At 39.6% G+C, this 16540-nt stretch overlaps 1 long non-coding RNA gene across 1 annotated transcript in view; it reads left to right on the top strand.

Moving 5' to 3' along the window:
* LOC137154130 (uncharacterized) overlaps positions 1-15860 on the top strand; it is an 87492-nt gene extending 71632 nt beyond the window's left edge. Inside the window, exon 3 of the long non-coding RNA XR_010920092.1 lies at positions 15709-15860. This is a non-coding gene — a long non-coding RNA (uncharacterized lncRNA). The remainder of the gene's footprint in view (positions 1-15708) is intronic.
* The last annotated feature ends 680 nt before the right edge of the window (positions 15861-16540 follow it).

Raw genomic sequence — 16540 nt, 5'->3', positions numbered from 1 at the left:
CATTTTTTTATCTGGGCAATAAATGGTTTAGTAATGTGTGCTTATTTTCAGTAATGAGTTGAAACAAGTTATTAAGATGAAGAGTCTTTAGGTTGAAGAGTCTTCATAAGACTTGGTATCTCTTTTTGTTACCATTAAACTCATATTTATTTTATTAGGATAATTCAAATGTTTTCTATTCCTGTCTCCTCTATTTCTGCTTAGTATATTTATTCTAATTAATTCCTCGTCCCTTCCTCAATCTTTGGGTTTGCAGAAGGCTGCAGTCTTCATGACCCAGCCCTCTTTGCCTGCTATTCTCATAAAAAAAATTGATGTCATCAAGGAGATCAAATTCCAGATCTTCTACCCATTCTGTTTTAGATAATTCCCTACTCCCACACCCCTTAACAATGGATCTCAACTATACATGATCCTGCTAACTGGGGACACTGTGCTATTCCATTGTTGTCCTTTCTGGTCATTCCTTTGGCTATTACTCAAAGGAGGTTTGGAATATCCTTTTGTTAAGTAAGTTAGATTCCCTCCATGAAATGTATAAAGCTGCACTAGTCAGTGGAAATTCATTTTGATGCTGGCAGAAAGTTGAATCTTATCAAGATTAGTGGATGATTCACTTAAACAGGACTGGAAGGAAGGCAGGGGGAAGGAAAGCCCTATATTGTTTGATAAGAACCAGAATGTGACTGACTGGATGGCGTCAGGAAATTTGATTTCACTTGCCTTGGAGAAGAGCTACATGAACATACAGAGCCAGGTTTACGTTGTCTGCAGTTTCTGTTTTCTTGATTAATACTTCTAGAATAAATGTATCCAGCACCACACTGTAAACCTTAGGCAGGTGGGAATTCTCCCCTTCATCAAATCATTGCATGGACGTTATGCTGCAAGATTATCTTTTAGCGAGGTTAAATAATCCTCGTTGGGCACAACAGTGTTTCTGCATGAGCCACGGTGTGGAACTTAATCACAAATCGGGCCCAGCATAATCCCAGCACAGACCCCTGCCCTTGAACTGACAGCACAAAGTGCTGACAAAGTACCTGACAGCAATAATAGGTTGTCCTCCTCTGTGTGGACTAGCACTATATGGGGATGAGACACACATTTTTCCACTGAATTTCACAGCGATTTGCTGACAACAGAGGAATGGTGAGACTTAAGGAAGCTTGGGTTCCATTCCTGGCTCTGGAAGAAAAGTGCCCTTTAATGGGCATAGACCCTTCTGACCTTCCCTCAGAATTAACCCCTTCTATTCTTCCCTTCCAATCTGTTGTGGTCCCAGTTCTGTTTCTTCCCTATCTCTGACTCCCTGGGCCATTTCCATGCTCCTCACCTAGGCAGTCCCAGTCTCCACTCTTCAGGTGTCTCATCCCAGTCTCATTGCCCAGCGAGTCCCAGTTACACCTTCTTCTTCCCAGTTCCTCATCTGATCTGTCTCCCCATCCCTAGCCTCCAGTCACCACCACTGCCCACCAATGTCCCCATCCCCCCTGGCTTCCAGTCCCAATTTCCTTCTCCAGGCTCCTCCTCTAATCTGTCTTTCTCCCCAACTTCTCCCTGGCTCCTTGTCACAGTATCTTTGCCCAGCCAGTGCTAACTCTTCCTCTATACTATGGCTTCTCACTAGATTTGTCTCCCCTCCCTCAAAATCCTTCACCACACCCCACTGGTCTCCAGTCCCAGTCTTCTGGCCCAGCCAGTCCCAGTCTCCTCCCCCAACTCCTCCCCCAGTTTTAGCCTCTCCCATCCCACCAGCTGGTTCCAGTCCCTCCCTCATTTCCCTTCCTGCCTCCCAGTCTTGTTACCCAACCAGTCCTACTCTCTTCTCTGCCTCTCCCTATCCCCCAGTATTGTTGAACAGCCAATCCCATTTTCTCACAATCCTACCAGCCTCCAGTCACAGGCCCCACTCACCAGACTCCTTGTCCCACTCTATTGCCCATAATTCCTGGTATGTATCTTGTCCCCTCTTCATCTGAATTAGGCAGTTTCCTCCTCCATGCTGCCTGAAACTAGCAAGGCAGTGGAGATGAGGGTCATTGAAAATACGAGAGACAGATGCCCAGACCGTAATTGCAGAACAAGTCCTCCTCTGGGCAGCAGCATCTTTCTAGATTTTAGCTGTGAAGGTCTAGCAAGCTTCTACTGAGCAAGTGCAAACTGCAAGTGTTCAAAGTTTTATAATTTGGGCAGATTTTCACAGGAAGAGAAAAAGGCATGTATATCCCTGATACAAAGGCCACTCTCTGCCAAATTTCAAATCTCTGCTCCAAAGAATGGGGGTGCTAGAGCTTCACAAAGAAAACATCACCCGACTTATTTAACATTGACGAAACAATATATTTTCCCTAGCCTTAGTCTCAAATGGGTGAATTGTTTTGGCTGAAATTTTCTAAGACAATTCAACCTGAGACAGACAGCTAGCTTGGAAAATTTCAACCAACAAAGTTGAAATTGTGCCGTTATAAGCAGCTGTAAACAGAGACTTTTATAATGGAAAGTGTCAGAGAGCCTTAATAACAGTGTTACCAGCCCTGACTATAGTACGTGTATGTACACACATGCATGCGTACATACATAAAATGTAAAATATCTCTGTCTAAAAATTAAAATACATTCCATTTTTCTATACTTGTACTTCTCCTAAATATTGTTCTGGCTTGTAAATGTAGGTGATATAAGAGTTTAGAACATTCAAGAGAGAAATGTGTAATGTGATGCTTTGGAAAGTGTAGATAAATACAATTGCTTAACTAAACATTTTTGGTTTTTAAACTCAGAAATGGAATGTTTTCTCCTTTCAGTATACAAGGACTTCCATACATCATTCTAATACATGTGGATGAGAGCTTCTGACAGCTGTTTACCAGTGTTCAAAACAAACAAGCCCTATCAAGCTTAGCTCATAACCATTAGCTGCTGCTGCCATACATCACTCACCACTGACAAATCAGTCAATTGAAATGAGCGCAAAGGTGCGTCAGACAGCAGTAAAGTGCAGAAGAACAATAACACTAGGAAGTGTAAACCTCACTAAAGGACAATCTCACAGCATGATATCGATTAACGTAACTGAAGTCAGTGGGAGTTGTTCTGCTTGGGTAAGGTCTGCAGGTATGCAGTCTTCACTCGGAATATTCCTGTGAGCTGCAGTTAAAGGAATGATTAAATATGGGACAAAGCAAAGTAAAACTGCCGTTGGCTGTTGTGCAGTGCATTGCATTCATCCTGGACAGGCCAGTAGCTGAAATGATATTATTATAAAACAGTCTATAGCTCATTAGAACACACACACAGTGGGGAAAGGTGTGGATGTGGGTAGAACTGTGCCTGCCTTTGATAACCAAACCATCCTCTGCTAGCACTGCCACCCCCATTTAAAAAATGGTTAGTTGGTGGCAGGTTGGAACTGTCTAGCTCTTGAGAGCTGGTGGACCAAGGTTTGAGGCCTCTGGTCCCTGATGTTACCCTCTTTTCAAGGGGTACCCTCAGAGCAATGTGGGGTCAGGCTTTTATGGTGTCTGGCTAACTCAGTCCATAGAGCATCAGCCTTTCAATCTGACGGTCCAAGGTTCATATCCCTAGTCAGGCACTCAGTCTCTCCAGTGATTTCACACTCTAGGTGTTGAAAATGATGAAACCACATAAAAATTGCTTGAATTCATGCCAGAGTCTAGTGAATCAGGGTCTAAGTTCTCAGGTCTTTGCTGTAAATTACTGACTCTCCCCTGAGTTTTTTTCAGGCGAAGGTTGGCTTGCCAGCTGCCTGATATGTGTTCCCTCACACCAAAATCAACCTGGAAATCTTCTCCAATGCAATGTGCAGCCCGCTCCAAATTTTAACAAGGTTTTTAACAGATTTTAACAACCTACTGCTGGTGAATCAGGAAAGAAGGAAGATGCTTGCTCTCCAGAGGGTTTTTCCAGGAGAAATAGGAAGTTTTAACCAGAATTTCCATCTTGGACTTAAGAAACCGTTCCTGATTAACATGTAATTGAAATTGGCACAGTTCCATGAAACATTTAGATGAAAAATAGCTTTGTCTGAAAATCCCCAACCAGCTCTGTATGGCAGTCCCTAATGACACTGTAGGACACTGGTTCTCTGGCGGTATGCAGAGTCTTCTAGAGGGGACATCAGCTTATCTAGATATTTGCCTAATTTTACATAAAAAGCACTAGCAGGTCAATTCAAACTAAAATTTCATACAGACAGTGAATGGTTTATATGAATCAATATACTATACATTGAAATGTAAGTATAACATTTATATTCCGATTGATTTATTTTATAATTATATGGTAAAAGTGAAAAAGTAAGCAACTTTTCAGAAATAGAGTGCAGTGACACTTTTGTATTTTTATGTCCGATTTTGTAAGCAAGTAGTTTAAGTGAAATGGAACTTGGGGTACGCAAGACAAATCGGACTCCTGAAAGGGGTACAGTAGTCTGGAAAGGTTGAGAGCCACTGCTGTAGTGTATGTGTATGCACATGCGTGTGTGTATGTGTTGGTGTAAATCCTCTTCTCAAGATGTTAAACATTTCTTGAGGCAGCAGGAAACAGATTCTTGGATTATGATTTTTTTTTTTTGATGGAATCCATGTGAAACATCATGGTTTTGACTTTCTTTTGCTCAGAATTATTCAGGTTCATTTGACCCCAAAACTCAAAGCAACTCTCACATGAACTGAAACAGAAAAAAAACCCAATTCATAATATCCCTAGCCAAGCAACTTTTCACTCAGCGATTCACTCAGTTTGCAGTGTGAGATAAGTTTTAAAAATCAGCTGTCTATTTGTGGTATTTGTGTTCTTTGGGCTTCATTCAAATATGGGCTGTTGGTTTTTTTTTGTGAGATACAGGAGTGGTTTCACTGATAGAGAGGAAAAAAACACTTTCATTTGCAAAAACTTTAGAATAAATGTGGACAAAATATCAGAAATGTCCATAAACTACACATTCACTGTTTATTCATGATGTTAATGGAAATGGGTTGATTGGCAAAAGTTGTATTTGTGTGAGGAGACAACATGACTTCTGAAGCATTATGAAACAGTAGAGAGCATCCTGTAAGTGAACAGTAACCTGACATTGTAATTTTTTTTAAAAGTAGTTTGGTTTCCGGGAGGGCTTTTCAAGCGGTCCAAGTTCTACCATGAACCCATGAGACATATTCTTAACTTGATTGCATAGTTATAGTGGTTAAAAATTGTCAGGATTTTAGAATGCAGTTTATTGAAAGAAAGAGAAGAAAAGTAGGTTGGATGCCTAAACTTTGCAAGGTCATCCAAAATTCCAGCATGTAAGTTCTGAGTATTTAAAGTATAAAAAGGGCACTATGAAAGTGTCGTGAGCACTTCTTTTCAATTTCAGGAAGTGATGGAAGAAAATGGACAAAGCTCTCAACAACAGTCCTGTGGAAAACAATCCAGCACTGAACTAGATAAACTGCTAAATCCTTTCTATCTGTATTATTGAGACTTCAGTGGACACAACTTTTGATGTGTTCAGTTAGTGTATTTTAATATTTTATAAAATAGGGAATGAGGAAGGAATGTGTTTATGAAAAGCTATAAAGAAACTGAAGAATGTTAATAGTTGCTATGAATTGCTATGCAGTGGTTCCCAACCTGTGGCCCGGGGGCCAAAAGTGGCCTGCGGGGTCTTTCAAAGTGGTCCCCCGTTCCCTTCCCGCTGGCTGCAGAAGAGAGCTGCTGCCTAAGGACCCAGGCTGAGCATGTTGTTGTGTGGCTACAAGACCGGTGCAAGCTCCTTGCTGCACCCAGCAGGATGGGAGATTAGTGCTCCCCTCCCTTGGCTCCAGCAGGGAGCACGGCAAAGCGATCTGCCTGGGTTCCTAGGCACTGGGGTTCCTGCTGGAGCCAGAGGGAGGGGAGCACTGATCTCCCATCCCTGTGGCTGCAGAAGGGAGTCACTGCCTCGGGACCCAAGTGGAGCACACGGGGCTACAGGACACGTGTGGTTTCCCTGATGCATCTAGGAGGATGGGAGATCAGCGAAGAGGCAGTCTCCTCACTGAACTCCTTCCGTCTGGCTGCAGTGGGGATGGGGGGGAAGCTACTGGCGGAGCAACCATGACCCACCATACTTGAGGAAAGGGGCAGGTCTCTAAAAATCAGTGCCTTCTGGTTTGGCCTGCATTTAGCAGACCCCCCACCGTGACTTTGCTGCCAGCCCATGTGCTTCAGTGTGTAGTGACAATCACTCGTCTACACTAGTTCTTTGTCTGAGTGTGTATGACATACTGTGAGTAATTTGTAGGTGCAAAATAGTGAATGTAAAAAATGAGCACAGTAGAATCAAATGTTTACTTTAAATATGTAGTGATTTGTAATCCTTAATGGTGTATACGTCAATACATTTTTTATGAGTTGGTAGATTAGTGGTCCTTCAAGGTTGTAAAAATGATATTTGTGGCCCTCGAGCCAAAAAGGTTGGGAACCACTGTGCTAGAGCAATGAATGGTAAATTCAGCTTCTCTTCTGAAAGAATATAAAGTAAGACCTCTCTTGCACTGCTGACATGTCATAACTATACCCTCAATATTTATGGGATATAAGAAATCATTCCTATTGAAAAATGCCTATTAAGCAACATATATAATATTAGAGATTTTCACCTTACTATTTAAAAGTGTCGGTAATAGTAATGATATTGACCAGTTTAGGGTGACCAGATGTCTTCTTATTGGGACAGTCCCTAGACCAGTTAAGGATATCTTGAGTCTGACATCAGTGCTTAGCAATCAGCTATTCATATTTCATATGGAACATATGCAGTAGTATATGTATAACAAAAGTCTTCCAAAAGCAAATATAGAGCCATGATCATACACTGCAATTGTAATAACTGGTCAGTGTGTATTACAGATCCCTCGCTGTGCCCAAGCCACAGAATAAGAATGTTACAGTTTCTAGCTAGGGAGCCTGGATCCTAGCTCAAGCTGCTGCAGAGACTTGTGCTTTCAGCTCCCAGAGGTCTGCAGTTTAATCTCCAATATTAGCCAAGATGGCAACATCCACAGGATCAGCTGGTTTCACCTTGTATTCCCCAACCTTTATTGTCCTCTGAGTGCCACCTGAAGCTATGGTATAGGAGAGAATTTGGCCCTCCTCCAACATACATTCAGATGGGCCGAGGAAATTGAAATGAAAAACTAATAGCACATGCTTTGCTGTGACTATTTTATCACATCTGGATCCAAACATCCCCAGACTTTTTGGATCAGGGGGCTTGATTCCCATCTAGCTCTCTACATAGAAACAAAATAATTTATTTTTAAACTGCTGTAGAAGATATTCTAGAAAGTCCCAACATTTTCAGAATCAAAAGCAGACTGAGTGTTTGGGAATTTCTCGTGCTAATATGCTGCCTATACATTTTATTCCCTTTATGTACTATGAGCCAGTTGAAGTAAGACACATTTATAGTGCTGCTAGTAAAGCCATTCTAAGGATGCATTAGTGTTTCCATTATAAACTGCTTAATAAGAGTGATTACAAAAAATCTCCATCCATAAAGTTTACAATACAAAGTGGCATCCCAGGAGTAATGGTTTTATTTTACAGATTAATAAAAATAATCTGTATGGCTGTTTTGAGGATATAGTAATGCAGATTATATTTAAAACTTTCCCAGTGTTGAAAGTCTTTATATGCTGTAGGGTCTGAAACAAACTTCAATTTCAGAAAGAAAAGGGAAAGGAAAAAGAAAAATCCCAGACAAGCGTGAAGCATCCATTAAGACAGCTATGTCTCGCCCTGATAAGAACAGCTAAAGCTACTGTAATAGACATGCAACTCTTCTGCAATGTAAACATTTCTCTTTTTCCAGAGGACTGAGTTTTTCTTTCTTGTTCATAAAGTTTATTGCTTCGGCGGGGCTTTATTTGTTAGTGAAACTTTTTTAATGGGGATAAATGGCTTTATTGTAAAAAATGAACATTCGTGGATTGGAGGTTTTATGTTTTTGGAGGAGGATTTATTATTATTAGTTATTATCATTAAGATTAACTTGAGCTCAGGAAAGTAAAAAGGTCAAATTGATTACATTTCTTTTTTGTTAGAGAACATATTTCTAATGCTGGCTTGCATCCAAAGTCCATTGAATTCAATGGAATTGACCGATTGGCTACACTGGGCTATGTATCAGATCTATATTATTTTTTACATACTCACTGAAAAAAATCAGTTCTTTCTTTGCATGGGAAAGAAGAAAAGTTTGAGTTAGTTGGTCACAGGATAGCTGGCGCCTGACGGTGTCAGGCACCCAGCCTATTTGTGACAGACTCTGCTAATGTGTCCAGTTACTGTGTTTTAATATATTGCAACAACAGGAAATGAGCTAGGACACTGGAGGTAAAAACTTGCTTGCATGTCTGTTTGGCCTTTGATTAAATAAATGAGATCTCTTAAGGGACACCATTATCTATACATAAGCCCCATTGAACTTATTGATAGCTGAGAAGGGGAAACTGAGGTAGGGACACACCTCATGCTCCACACTGCACCACCAGGGGGTGTGCATGGTGACACCAGTGCTGAAACAAGGGGTATTTTAGAGGTGAGCATGCATGCTGTAACAGTCTTCCTTCCTTCTAATGCTAGTTTAGTGTGATGATCTAGACCACCACAGAGCATGTGACAAAATATTCTCTCTGCAATTATAGTTTGCCGCAAACTACGTGGATACATGGGTGATTTTGAATTTATTGGTTCCGCACATTACTCAGAAAAATAATCTGCTAAATAGAAAATAAAAGAAAAACAAGGCTACTTACCAGTAACTGATGTTCTTCAAGATGAGTTGTGTGCAGGGCTCCAGGGGGCGCCAGAGCCAGCCCTACAGGATCTGCTAAGAGGAAAAAAGTTCTGGGTAACCGTGCACAGAGGCATGCACACACCTATAGTGGAATGGACATGAGCAAGCACTCGAAGAAGAACCAGTAATCAGCAACACACTTCAAATTTTCCTTCATTTGGGACCTGATCCAACACTCACTGAAGTCGATTAGAATCTTTCCATCAGACCCTTATATTGGTCTTTACATATATGTGGTACTGGCCTTGAAGAATTTACCCTCTCAGACAAATTAGACCAACCCAAAGTCAAAACATAGGACCAACGATTCAGTTATGGGAGGTTCTGAAGAGAATATAGGTGAAGGCAAGAAGGTGGGAAGGATTTCTCGAAGAAATGAGTTTAAAGGGGGGTGCGGGGTATTGAGTGCTTAGCTAACAAGAAGTAGAAGATAAAGTTCCAGGCATTGGTGACATCATAATAGAAACAAGAAGCTGAAATTGGAAGGCCTGACTCTGAGAACTATTAAGAACTCTCAAATCCAATTGATTTCAACAGCACTCAGGATAAAGCCAAAAAGGTAGTTGGGAGAGAGTAGGGAGAGAGAGGTGGAATAGGGAGAGCCAAGATCAGAACTTTAGGTATGGGCAAGATTATATAGGATCTTGAGGATGAATTTGATGCAGTAAAAAGACAAAAAACCCAGTGAAAAGCCTCAAAGGGTGAGGAAGAAGGATTGTTGTGTGAGCAGAGTGAGATGAAGATGACTTTAGTGGCAAAGTTTTGGATAGTGTGTAAGGGAAGATTTCCCTTAAAGAAATAAGTAGTGATTCGTGAAAAAGTAAAACTGTTTTTCCAGTTGCTCTAGTCCAGTGTACACATGGTATGTGAGACTGAAAACTGACTAGCACTCAGTACTATAGAGAAGGGCTGAAGAGTCCTATATATACAGATTGTCAATATTGACCACATCAGCTATTTGGCAGTACAATCAGTCTCCTTGTTCTTTTAGCAGAAATTTCTAATAAGCCTAAATTGGGTAGTTTTGTTTTTGTTGAAATGGACTAAAATGCACCAGGCATTATACCGAAACCATCATTTTTGCTTTAGAATCAGAGAAATTTAAATTAGCTTGTGCAAAGTACAAGCTTTCCAAAACTAAGGGACTTGTGTGTGTCTGTGTGCTGGGGAAGTGTATTTTGAATTTGATTTCTGTCAGTGCAACTGAGAGAAGAATCAGGACATATGGTAGCAAGAGTGCCTTCTGCTGAGATTTTTAAAGTAGTCCATAGGAGAGTGCTACAGTAATCGGAGAATGTCCTCTGCAATTAACATTGTAATGAACCTTCACATTAGAGATCACTCTCGAAAAGTTTCACTCTTACTCTTTCCACTGCCTCCTCCCCAATCAAACACTCCCTCCAGGGGTGGTTCTTTTCTTTCCAGTCAGATTCTCAAACTTGTTCTCACACTCAGTTAGAACCGTTTGTGGTTTGTCCATTTTAATACAAAGAGTCTCCAAGAACTCTGACTGAATTTTCATGCTTTAGTGAATTTAATGTCAAATGGATTCCTGACAAGATGGCAACTCATCCAGACTGTACTAACATTGGTACTAACAAAGCTCTTTTAAAATAGATTCCTTACTCATTTTTATTCTTTTCCACTGCAAAACTTGTCAGCAAATGTCTGGCATTTCCCTGTGCTTTGGAATGGAAATAGTACTGACTGAAAAGCCAAGAGAATTACACGAAGATAGGCGCTTGGAATAGGTCTGTCCAAAGCCAGATCTCTCAATGTTTATTTTCATTTTTAACTTCACTGTTCTAACCCCATCTTGAACCCTTATTTGGTGTGATTGCCTTCCATCCAGAGCTGGCCTGTTAAGCATGTGTATCTCCCATTGATCTTTGGGCCCAGTTCAGGTATGATGTAAGTCGAGATGCAACTTGCCAGTTAGGGGTTTAATCATCCTGGAAGATGCATGCAGGTGTTAATTGATTAGAAAATGAGTGTACATTTGTGTAACTTACATGCTGAGGTGGTTGTAGACTGCTATAGGTTGTACCCTGCTGCTAGTTAGTTTTCTTTTTATACCATCCCCACCTCCTTTCCTTTGGCATGTAAATTATACCCACTTAAAACTACATGGAGTTACAAGAGGGAATCCAGCTGATCCCTGACATGTAACTTGCACTACACATGACACAGCTAAATTCAACCTAACATTTCTCTTCCCTACCTTTTCACATCAAGTAAGCCTGGGATGAGCAGTAATTCAACTGCATCTTTCTCTGTAAAAGAAATTGAAGGTCATGGGGAATTATTCCCACCACATCATTTGCTTTGGAGTTAAGCAAACCCCAGGGCCTAAAATCACTCATAAAAGTAACTGGGCCAGATTTATCCCTGGAATACACCTATTGAAGTCAGTTGAGTGACACACACAATGGGTTTGTTCCATTTTCTGCAATAGAAAAGAAAGTGCTAATTAAGGGTAGTCGACACATGAGCTTTAGCGGGTGGTTTAATAATTTGTGTTCTTAAGCATTGCTATATGCATTTATGAAATGAGGATATGCATATTTTGAGAGTTAGTGCATATTTAAACATTATACTTCGTATCATTGAAGCTATACATTATTATGACCGTTAATTATTTTTAAGGCCCAAAATAGACCCTACATGTTCCAGTAAATGAGGAAATGCAGGGAAACTGTAATATATAAAGAGCAATCCCTTCTCTTTAATGAATGATCAGTTTTGCAGAATATATTAACATATACGGTATCTTGTTTCTATTTCAGAAAACAATTAATAGTTTTTGGTCAAAAATTTTAATAACTTTTTTTTAGGAATTTTTTGTTTTTCCAAAAGGACACAAAATGTTCATTTTCTTACGAAAAGTGTTTTGAATTTTCTGGTTTTCCCCCTTTTACTAGTGGATTGCGCTGGGGGGGGGGGGGGAGAAGTTAAAGGGGTGGGATTTTTTCCCTACAATTCTGAATAAAAAAACTTGAATTTTTCCTGAAATGTTTTATCAAAATCCCCACAAACTTTTTTTTTTACTTAAAAAAAAAAAAAAAAAAAAAAGCCAAATTTCAACCAGCTCTCTTTAAAAACTCTTAAATCCCATCTGGCCTGTTCAGCCCGAGTAAGTAATAAATATGTAGATGAGCACAGAAAATACTAAAATAAGGAAAAAAAGGTTTGGAAGGGATATCAACGTTCATATTTCAGAGCTTAAGCCAGCATCTGGCTCTGGGGGGTTCAGAGGAAACTTTCTTGGAGGGCAGATTATCCCACTACGGTATATGTCAAGAGTTTCATTTTGGGTTGGGCTACACTTTCCTCTGAAGCAACTGGTACTGGCATTCTTAAAGACAGGATACTGGACTAGATGGACCATGGGTATGATCTAGCATGGCAATTCCTATGTATGACTGCAGTCTGTTCTTCCACTCTTCTTTTGTATTTTCTGGTGGAGAACATTTAGATGTAGCGCATTGCTCAAATGTTCAAGAGTGCAAAATAACATATATACATACCTTTGTGCATAGTATACAATCACTGTCATCTAAAAATATGGATGGTTAAAATTTAACCTAGATTAACGCAGGACAGCAAAACTACAGTTGAACTTTCTCGCTAACTACTGGCAGCAAATAAAGGAAAAAAGAGAGGCTCTTTTGTGGAAAGGAGATTAAGGAAGAGAATAACTCACTATGGTTGATTTTTGGATTCCTGGGAAGTTTCCAAAATAAAAATCCACTTAATCTCCCCTTTGATTAATCTCTAGACATTCTGCTATCATCAGGGTTTCTTTCCCACCCCACATCCCCTACTGACATCCTTATTCACTGGATGAAGCATTACAAAAATCTTACAAACTTGCTTAATTTTTGCCATTTAAAATGGGTCCATGAGAGCTCCCATAACGTGTTGGCTGCTAGGGACGCAGGCGGTGTCTTGCAATTTATGGCAAATCCATGGATTGAAATTGTGGGTGGTCACACAATGAGAAATAAACACAAGTCCAGTTTTGGAACTTGTTATGTCATTGCAATGTTGTGTTTGTAGAAGCAGCCTGAGAAAAGATAAACAATCCAGAGATACAGAGGGAAAAATCCCTTCTGTTAGGCCATATAAGACTAAATCAAGTCCTAACAGGTACTTCTGTTCATAATATTTACTTAGCAATTTATAAAGCTATAGTTCAGCATTCCACTAAAAAGGGCTTTTAGTTTGTAAGGATATGTTGCAGAGCAACATCATGCCATGATGGAGACTAATGAAATCTTAACACTTTCTATATTTGCTGTATTTTGCTCTTCAGGTCCTATTCTCCATGAAGAATATCAAAGGCTCTTTCTTAGGTCATTTTAAAAGTAAATGGTGAGAATTCTTGCCTGTTAGGTCAAGGGATAACAAAAGTTATGAGAGTGGCCTAGGACTTAATTTAGGACTCAGTGTGCTGCCCTTAGCTTAGGGCTGCATTATGGACACCTCTGGCCTAGTTTTTCACTTTATTTAGGCTTAGGTTCAAATTAGATTTCAAGTGAAAATGAGTTGGTGTTCCATTCGAGCGCCTGGTGGATGTTAGTACACAGCACAAGTCATCAACACGAAATACAGCACAGCTGGACATCTCTGTGCAGGAAAAGCCCATGGTTTGGACAGCCAGCTGTACTGTAGTGTAAAGCTAAAGTAAATTGCAGAGCTGGTCATGAAATGAAATATAAAATGTGAAAAAATATCTTTTTTTCAAGTTTTTCATTGAAATGTCATCTTCAGTCCAAATATAGTACATTGGCAAAGCGTGGGGAAATTTGCACAATATGTCTCTGCACTACTGGCCCAAATTCTAGTCCTTTTAAAGTTATTGGAAATAGTCTTTGAATAAACTGGGACCAGGATTTTTCTCTTTAGCTAACTACAGTGAGTACGATCAGTGCTTCACTTTCATTAGTCTGGTCACTTACATGCTTGACCAAGGATAAAATAATAAACTAAGGGTAAAGAAACTTCTTTCCAGTCTTTATATCCAAGCTTCAACTGTGGTTCTGTTCTGATAAATAACTGGGTAAAACATCATGATAGGATTCTGCGTTTGCCATCTGGTGATGATTTACAAGTTAAATGTGTTCAGTTTACAAGTAAAAAGATTATTTTTGACTGTCAGACTCAAAAACTAAACTTGGGTTCTGAGATTCAAGCTATGTTCTTTCCACCTTATATACATCTACAGTGATAATGGTCAGGCGAACATGAGCCTTCAAAATTCTCTTTTCCCCTTACAACTAATCCGTTTTTGACATTTTTAAGGATGAGGTTTGGAATTTTTTAATTTTGTGTTCCTCTCAGTGCTGAGTATGTGATCAGTGTTTATTGTATGTGGTGAAGCATATGTGAAACTGATATGGTTGGTTGGTTGTTTTTGTTCAACATAAATCGCAGAGCAAAAGCAATATGCTCTTTCATAAATTCCTTTTTTTTTTTTTTTGGGTTGTTGTCCAGAAGTTGTTGGGCATAAAAATTGTTTATCATTTGATGCACTTTATTTTGCTTGCATTGGTTTCCCCATTGTGGAAGCAGAGTAACCTTTTCATTCAGGCCTTTAGTTATCTAAGCTAACATCAATCTCAGGAAAAACACTGCTCTGTATGTCTCTGAAAATAAATGAACACAATTAAGCTTTTTTATTTATGTTGGGGGCAATGGTTCAACTAGTCTAAAATGTTTGTTTGCCTTATGAAAGACTTCATAGGTTTTTCAGTATGAAGTAACCTTAACAAAACTTGGTTTATGCTGCAGAATAAATCTTCAGTTTCATTGTGCAACCCTTTTGCACAATGTTGAGCACTTACCCAGTGGAATTACTCACATGAGTAAGTGCTTACCATCACCCTTTGTGTGTTTAAGTATTTTGGTGTTGTGTGCAGCGCTAACAGGCAGGAAATTCAGTAACTCCATATAATTCACTATAGAAGACATTTTGTTGTTACATCTTTTCCAATATCCAGCACTTAAATATTCTCAGGGTAGGGCTGGGTGAATGAGTTCAGCTAAAATAAAAATGGATTAGAATGTTTTCCAAAATTGCAAAACTGCTGATCCTAAACCCTTTCTTTTTTTTAAGGGATTAATTTATTTGACTGTCAGTTGTTTTTTTTTATTTGCATGCCTCTGATCTTCTGGGGTTTAACTGGAATTGGAAGCAGAAAGTTCCAGGATAAAACGCTGAAGCCACTGGGGTACTCATGCACCTAATGGAGCCTTTCCATTAACATCAACGGGCTTTTAATCAGGCCCAAAGTTTACTTCTTTGTGTAAATCCTCACAGAATTAGGCCCTCAGTAATTTAAAAGGTTAAGGTTCTGATTCTGCAAACACTCACTAAGAATTGATTTGCACAGCACAACAGTGCAAACTAACGGGGTGTGAGTTCTAAATGACTCTTGAATGTTCTGCTTGCTCTACCCCATGTAGACCCTGCTGGCCTGCTCTAAAAGATTTTAAATAGGACTATGTCAGTGTGCACTTAGTACTTTTTGGAGCATAATAGCAGCATCTACACAGGAAAGATGGAGTACTCTACAATTCACACCGCTCTAGTTCACACTGTGGCACCATGTAGACAAGCCCTCAGTGTAATATGCTGAAGTAAAACAAATAAAAACACCTTCTGTTGATTTCATTAATTTGCAGAATTTCTTTATATTTGGAAGAGAAATCTATTCACTGTGGTAAAAGCCAATGTTATTCCTGTTTATATATGTAGCCTCATAATATAAATAGATTGAATTGATCAGTATTTCTAAAAAGTCAAGCATATAGTTAATATATTAATAAGAGGCAAATCCTTCTCTTTTCCCCCTCAGCAGTCCCACTGGTCACAAGGGAAGGATGCTGTCTGTCTACTCAGGGATGCATATGTTGGAATTGTGTAATTTGTGGTGAGTGCTATTCATTGTTCAGGTGTATGTTGCTGAATGTAGGGACACTGTCTCCATAATAAATATATCCAAATGGATTTGATAGCCACCGTGGATGTGATCCTTACTAATTTTACTCTGATCATTTTTGTGATTGATTCTGTAACCATATACGTAATCCCTACAGCATCAGTAAGTGCATGTTTGCAGAGCTGACAGGCCTGCACAATGACATCAGTACTTGAGATGTGATTTGTAGCTGTGATGGCCATTCACATTCACAACCAATTAACTTCATTTGTTGTAAATTATCTGTTCTAGATTTTGACCTGAATTCCCATTATTTCTCTGTCTTATACGCTCAGACAGTCTAACATCTTCCGCTGGTAATATCATCTGCCACTGACTCTCCACTGTAAATAATAGCAATCTTTCACATCTGAGATGATTGCCATGGTATAGGCAATCTGCAGTGTCTTGGGTCCCCAGTGGGGTGTAAACAACATTGGAGTAAACACTGCCTCTTCCTACTCTGGAACATCTGCTGCTCTTGTTGCACTTTTGTACTGATTTGATGGGATGATAGGGAGTGGTATATACTTTGCTGTTTCAGAAGTATATTTTGGAGCGTCTTCCTCACTTTTTTGAGCTACAGCTGTCCAGCTATTGGCACACGGGTATGAAAACAACACATCCTTAGACCCTCTGGATGTGTTTGTTGTTTGGCCATATGACTTTTGTGGCTCACGGCTAGAGATACAGAAAGCTTTTAAATAAA

Source organism: Emydura macquarii, unplaced genomic scaffold, assembly GCF_026122565.2.
Source record: "Emydura macquarii macquarii isolate MOO-44397 ecotype Brisbane River unplaced genomic scaffold, CSIRO-AGI_Emac_v2 contig_1253, whole genome shotgun sequence".
Lineage (NCBI taxonomy): Eukaryota > Metazoa > Chordata > Testudines > Chelidae > Emydura > Emydura macquarii.
This window is presented reverse-complemented; position numbering and strand designations above follow the sequence as displayed.